Below are 7,549 nucleotides of genomic sequence, written 5' to 3'. Positions count from 1 at the left end.
TGTATAATTGTTATACATTATTGAATTTGATATTTGCATTTGTGGCCCTTTTGCCAAAATGGTATTTTTGATGTGACATTATCTGTGTATGATTTTGTCCATCAAAAATGTGTAATTACATTTGTGATTAACAATTAAATTTAATTATTCTATTTTTAATAAATAAATACAAATCGAAATATATTATTATAAGTAAGATAATAATTAAATATCGCATATTATCATTTATTAATTATGTATTATAAATATAAGACTTAAATAAGTTATCTGTTATACTGTTCGTATTTCGTTTTAATATTAAGTAAACTTTAATATTCTTTGTATATAATTTGTTTGTTGTTATTTAAACTGTTTTTACGTGTTTTATAGAAACAATATATTAATTAACAATTGAATATTGAATTGAAGTTTACTTATATATTTTCGAATTTTGCAATCAGATTAATTAGGCGATTAACTGCCGTTATATTTTTAAAGATAAGAGGAGAGACAATAATTATTCGAAAATGTTTTCCTACTGAATTGATTATATGCGTGCAGTCGTTCTGACGAGCGGTCCAGAAGAGAAATTATTAAGATATTAGCAATATCGCACTAATAAATAAAATTTTCTTGTATAAATTTCTATATTTAAAGTTTCTAAATTGAGAATGGAAATCTAAAATGAAATAATAAAATAGGAAAATAATTGGCTAGTTTTTGGCGATATCGTTGGTGATTACCTTCGTCGTCTTGGTTTTGTTGGCAACACTTTAGTGATTTTTTAGTTGTATGACGGAGAATTGTCAAAATACGAAGTGGTAAGTTTGTATTATGACGTAAATTTATGCCAGTAATTAGTTTTTGGAGAAATTATGTCCACTCAGTTTCTCATAAATATAAATATTAAGTTGAGAGAAAGGCTAGAAATTATTTAACTGGTTAAAAAACGCAATCGAGATAACTTTGGTGTTAAACAAACACAATATGTAACAACATTGTAAACTTTACAGGAAAATGATGATATTATGAATTCATATAACATCAGAGTCACATTTTAAACTGTTTCCTGAATAACTCAATATTTCCCTGATTATGACAGGAAAATCCTCTGTATAGAAAGGGGAGGAAATGTTTTCTGAGTAATAATGAACATGAATTTCGGGAAAAAATAATTGTTCCTTCCTTTCAGACATTTTACCACTATCAATATTTCATCATTTCAGTTTGGTTACAAATTGTTCCTATTTGAGTAAAAACAATCTAAAAGAAATGTAAAAATGTATCCTAGAAACATTATAAGGGATTGTTCCTAGACATATTTACCTAGACCCTTTAAAACTTGCTTTTGGCAATGCTAAATGATTGGAAAAACTAGGAATATTATCCTAAAATGGTATATGAAATCAATGTTTTTGTTAAAATAGACAAAAAAATGCTCGAAAAAGAATTAGATGTGGCTATTTTGTTGCAGATTGCTCTGGTAGTGGACCGTGTAAGCCGAAATCTGTGTTTAATTAGTTTGTCTGATTGCGTTTAGGCGAGCCGTTTTTGCCAAAAGCATTGTAAGATGACCCCTTTTTTGACGATGTGAAAGAATAATGGTTTTCCTGGCTTTCGGCAATCGAAAAAAATTATTGTGAAACGCTCCTTCTGGTAGTCGACTAAGTGGTGAAGCAATGCCAAGTTTTTGGGAGATAAGGAGAGCTCCGAGATTTGGGTGTGTATTTTTTACAAAATGCCTATTACCGAGCTCTCGTTCTTTCGTGGTTGCCACGTTTGTCGGGCTCTCGACAAAGGTAAACCGTCGTGTGACCTGCCGGTCGACGACTGGGCGAACGTTTCTGTGATCAAATTATTCTTTTCGTAATGTCAACAAAGGTCTAATAAAAAATGTTTTAGTTTTCAAGATATGCATAGAGCAGATTTTATTTTCATATATGAATTTTGCTTTCTGTGCTATTATGTATATTAATAAAAAATATAAAAGTCCAAACGGCTGTAAATGGTCAACTACTGGTGCCATTAGGCTATATTTAGTGTGCAAGTTTGGTTATGTGGCAGTTGCAATAAAAATAAATTGTTAAATAAATACATATTTAGAGTAGCATGAAAGTAACTTTGAAATTAAAATTTCCATTATAATTAAATTAATTTTGAATATACAAGTTGTCTTTTTTGTATTCATGTCTCATTTACGTCTCTGTTCATAGAAATAAGTCTTATATATTGTATAAATTTATACAATGAACAATATTAAATAAATTTGCAATACCAATGTTATACACAAAATAGTATATCTATATCACAATATCTAATAGTAAATCTAACAATAAAAATATACAAAAATATTTTTGTTAATCAGTGGCATGTTATCCTATGGGCAAAAAGGGCATTTGCCTGGGGCCTCCGCTAACAGGTGGCCCCAAATCAATCTTTTACAAGAAAATATTTTTCTCAAAAAATTCTCCCAAATAAAAATGTCTGAAGTCAACACTGGGGCCCACTAATTCAAATTCACATGGGCTTCGTGAAGCTATAATATGCCACAGTCATTAACTTATTTCAATTTTTTTTGTTTTGCTTTGATTTTTTCAAGTTATCAAAAGTAATAAGATTTAAATATTAAGATTTTTTCTAAAAATGCCATAAACTTAGTGTATTTAACAAATATCATAATATATTATGATAGACTCACATTAGCATTGCTACTTGTGGGACTGTCTGTAAGTGTTGACGTTAACCAGTAGTTGACTTAAACCCATAGCATGTAATTTTTGTTTTCAAAGAAAGTTATACTGCATACCAATTGTTAAATTTCACTATATACTTCATTTTAAGACTACAGTTTCTATTTTCTGATAATTTTTGTGAATCTTATCCACCATAATCCTGGAAATAATGCTATGTTAATAAATAATTTTGCTGATTCAGTAAAAACATCAATTGAGAACATAAAAAAGCATTGAAATTTATAATTCTCTTTGTTTGATAGCCAAAAGAATACTTATTAGTTTTGGTTTTGGCATTTTAAAAACAAAATCTCTTAATATAACTGTACAATGTAAGATCATAGTACTTTTCATATGTTATGCATATAAACCTTGAAACATCCTGAAATTTTGAATACAAAAATCAGCTAAACTTATATTTTGTTCAAACTTTCTGAAAATAATAATAATAATAATTACTGTCAGTTAAGTGGAAGGGACATCGCCATTAACTAATATTACTTAGTATAACATATACTTTGAACTAGAAAAAGGTTAATGGTAGTTTTCCTACACCAAGGGTGGAGAACCTGTGACATTTTGTGGTTTCTAATGCTATCAAACAAAATATAGAGTGATGAAATTCAAGACAGCAAAATTAAACTTGTGTTATGAAAATATATTTTTTCCTTTCTCTTTTCCAATAAAAAATGTAATTAAGTGTAGTTTAAGTATATTGTTGGTGCACGTATACTAAATATATATAATTATGCAACCTACAATACATTGTGCAGGTTCACTAGGTCTTTCTGAAGTAGGATGAATCCTTTTAGTTAAAAAAAAAGATTCCTCATCTCTGTCCTGCAATCAAGTATAGGTTTCTGCTGAGACATCAAAAATCTGATATTAACAAATAGTTAATGTTAATGATAGTCCACTGTATTTAAATTAAGGGGGTTTCTTTTATGTGTGGAAGAAAGTATGGCTGCAGAAGAGAAACAGTAAAACATTTTCCACACAAGTTTCATAACAATCAAAAACACTTGGCAGTTATTACTTTGTAAATGTCAATTATTTGCTAATCTGACAATTAGATATTTGTATGTTTTGTAATCATATTGAAAAAAGGAGGAATAGCATAACATATGAGCTAGTTCTAAAATATGCTTGCGACGAGTAGGTGTATTGTTTATACTCAGTAAAAAATATCTAAGTGCGCAGAATATTTGTGTATTATTATTTTGGATTAAAATGATCAACTTGAAGATTACCTTAGCCTGCATATTGTGTTTTATTGTGTTCTAATAATTTAGCTCTTACCACGTGTCATAGCACCAATATAAACTAACAGTTTGTTATACAATAAAGATACCGATAAAGATTTTAACAGTTCTAAATATATCCACTGGACCATATCTGAAACTGTGATTCTCAATGCTGATAAGAAGTTACTGTGTGTTTGATAGACAAATATCTGATTAGACAGAATAACTTAGAAATTTGCATTATTTGAAAAATGATTTGGAGAATATTTTTAATACTGGATCAGAGTTAATGTATCTGGAAATATGGAATGCAAAACTTTTCTCAGAACCTTACAGAAAGTTATTAATATCTTGTTACAAATAAAGATGTTTCACATACTGTATTGAACTGCACTTTCAGGGGTTACCCAGTGGTAAAGAAACATTCTTATGATAGGGAGAATGACAACTAATAAAAAAGTTCTATATTGGAAGACTAAAGCAAGACAGAAAAGGATAAGGTGATTTTCAGTATACTCCAAACTGAAATGTAGGTAGTTTTATGATAATTTTTCAAATCCAAGAAACTTCTCTTGGCCTTATTTCCAGTTATAAATTTAGCTTTTTAGCTTTTTTTGAATATATATTAAACTCTTTTCAACTTAATCAAATCCAGAATCATTATCTGGCCAACTGATTATCTGCTTATTGAAACTGTCCTTTTTTCACAAGAAAGGCTTGTCTACTACAAGCACTTATTTGTTGATTAATAATAATATCTTTCAGCATTTCCCTTGCCAAATTTTGCATTGTCTGTTTGTATAGAATCTGTAAATTTCTTATCATTTGAACTTGTTGCACTTCTCATCTGTTGATGATATGATAGATTCCTTACATATTTTCAGTGTTGACCAACTTACCAAAACAATGGACTTACAATGGATGACTTGCCTGCTCTTTCTTGACATTATTTCCATTCCTGATTTTGTCTTGCCTTACAGATGTGTGATAGATAATCAATTTGTAGTAGAGACTTTACATTAATACATTTCTTGTTTTGGTCTGTATAACATAATTGATGAGCAAATTCACTTGTTATTCCTCTTTACAACTTCTTACCTACCATCTCAATTCCTGATTCTGCTTCATTTCCTTCCTCATCCAAGTCAGTGTGTGACAGATTATGTGAAATCATGCTATTTTCTGCCTTCTTGATGGTTCGACATGTGCCCGTGCTGCAGCAGCCTTGTCAACAGCTTGCTTTACGTTGATCTTTCTCTAGACATAGTTATCGATGTTGCAAAAAATGATCCTCGAGTCTTCTTTGGTATTTAGCCTGTACAGTGTGGATTATTCCAAGGTCAGCTATGCAAAGCTCTCAACTTGCATTTTTCCCAGATGGGACCAAAATCAAGTAGTTCTCATCTGACAGCTGAATTCTTTACTTCTTAAGTTTCATCTTTTAATCTAGTTTATTCAAGTATTTATTAAAAATGCTTTGCATCATCCAGGCTTGGCAGTTTGCAGTGTGTAGTTATATAGAACAGAGCATGCATTGTTCATACAAATGTTCTTGTTGATTTTGCAATGATTAAGGGCATCATCTTCTCCAAACCTATATCATGTGCAGTGGATATAAGTGATCATTCTTCATAGCCACATCATTCTTAAGTTAAAAGGGAAGTGCCTGTTTCATGAAATAATGTTTTCAAGCCTGTTTCATCAGGATTGAAAATGTCATCTGTGCTGTATTTGAATATTGTATCTTGCCTGTAGGCTATGCACATGCTATGTGCAATAAAACATCAATTTTTTCTCTGCATATAGCTTTTGAAATAATTCCATACTTTTCACAAAATCATGTAAAAAGAAGGAACCGTTCATCGGACAGTGGCATGCTTGAACCTCTTGAAACCAGATGAAAGTAACTTTCTGCACATCCTCAAACTGTGTGCTATGCCTTTTGTTCCTGTCGGACCCAACTATCCCTAGTAGTCATCGTCTCTGGTGGCAACATTCCTGTCCTGTGGTATGAGAGGTCCAGTCACTGTTGTCATCCACTCTTTTATAGGTTTTCACCTTTGTTGTTCTGGGTACTTCCAGACTATTTTAATATGGTTAACAAAGAATCCAGTCCACCAACCACACCAGCCTTGAATTAAGGCATCTTCTAGACATGCCCCCCTTTTGTGCAGACATCTATGAAATTTCATAATTATTTTCATCTAGCCCATCCCAGTGTTTTTACATATACTGGGAATGTTCAGTATAGTGAAAAACCTTTTGTACTCTGAAATTTATATTGACAGTTCTCAAGCCGATATATTATTTGTATATTTAACAGTAAAAAATAAGCAAATAAGCTCTCAAATACACTTTTTAATTTTCTTTAAAACTGTATTATTTCATTTTAAACAAATACAACAAATCCAAAAATCTTTTTATACCATATTGAACAACAAAAAACAGAAGGATTCCAAAAAATGCAATAAAAGTGAAATTTGTGATTGCTATGACAACAAACTATTTAATCACATTAAATTACAAATATTATAAATTACAAGTATTAATTCCTTACAGATATAGTAAAATATAGTATGAAAATTTAAACAGAATGCTTCTTTATTTATCTAAAATATAAATTTTACAATAATTCATAATTAATAATATGTTTTTACACTGATCTCTATTACATTAAATATGATATAGAAAATTTAAACCTAATTTTATTGTGTTTAATTAACATAGGTATTAGTCGAAAATAAAAATGAAGAGTAAATCAAACTCTGAATTCCAGTTTTTACAAAATTTAAAATTAAAATGGTCCTAGCAATGCAAAAGTATAGTTCACTGACCATTTGTAGAAGAAAATGTTATGTGCTTTTTCCATAATGGAAATGTTTGTTATAGGATTTCAGTGACAAAGTTCAATATCAACATTTTTTAAAGGATATTCCCATCATCGGTTACAGGTGTCGTAGAGTAGAAATATTAAAAAATTTTTATCTGTGGAGCAGATAACCTGAACAATTAAAAAAAGCATTATTTAAAATTGTAGATTCTAAAATATGAATAAATGTAATGATGATTTAAAATAAATGTAATCACTTCCAGCCACTTACCATTGAGTCAATTTTCCACAAAGTAATTTTCATACATAGATGATACGTAGCTGCTCTAGTGGTACGTCAGAAGCCTACACGATGTCACATAACTCCCGGCTATAACTTCTCACAATCGGTTAAAGCTATTAAACATGTAAAAAGTAAAAAGTCAGAATCATCAATGTATTCCAGTTACATAGCTAGTTTTTTCAACTCTTCTATTTTTAATATGAAAGTAAAAGAACAAAAGTTAAAAAATTCTACTTAAGCTTCATTTTCATCAATTTATATCCATATTAATAAAAATTAAACCATTTGCTAAGAGAAATAAAACAATTTCTTTAAAAGAAATGGTTTATTTAAAATTGTTACATTTTCTAAAATTTACCATTGTATTAAGCAAAAGTAAGAGTTAATTATAGCTTAGATAGAACTTCTGTTTATATAATTGACATTCTGGATGTTAATGCAAGTAAATTAAGTGCAGTGGTGTGATTTGATTTGTGTAAAG

General features: G+C 29.7%; 1 long non-coding RNA gene across 1 annotated transcript; it reads right to left on the bottom strand.

Moving 5' to 3' along the window:
- Positions 1 to 6,538: 6,538 nt before the first annotated feature.
- On the bottom strand, positions 6,539 to 7,180 carry LOC136968072 (uncharacterized). Its single transcript, XR_010879592.1, has 2 exons — positions 7,057 to 7,180; positions 6,539 to 6,956 (listed from the first exon to the last, which is right to left on the bottom strand). It is a non-coding gene; the product is annotated as an uncharacterized lncRNA (long non-coding RNA).
- Between the last annotated feature and the right edge of the window lie 369 nt (positions 7,181 to 7,549).

The sequence above is a fragment of the Centruroides vittatus genome, unplaced genomic scaffold (assembly GCF_030686945.1).
Source record: "Centruroides vittatus isolate TY-2023 unplaced genomic scaffold, ASM3068694v2 contig_1386, whole genome shotgun sequence".
Lineage (NCBI taxonomy): Eukaryota > Metazoa > Arthropoda > Arachnida > Scorpiones > Buthidae > Centruroides > Centruroides vittatus.
This window is presented reverse-complemented; position numbering and strand designations above follow the sequence as displayed.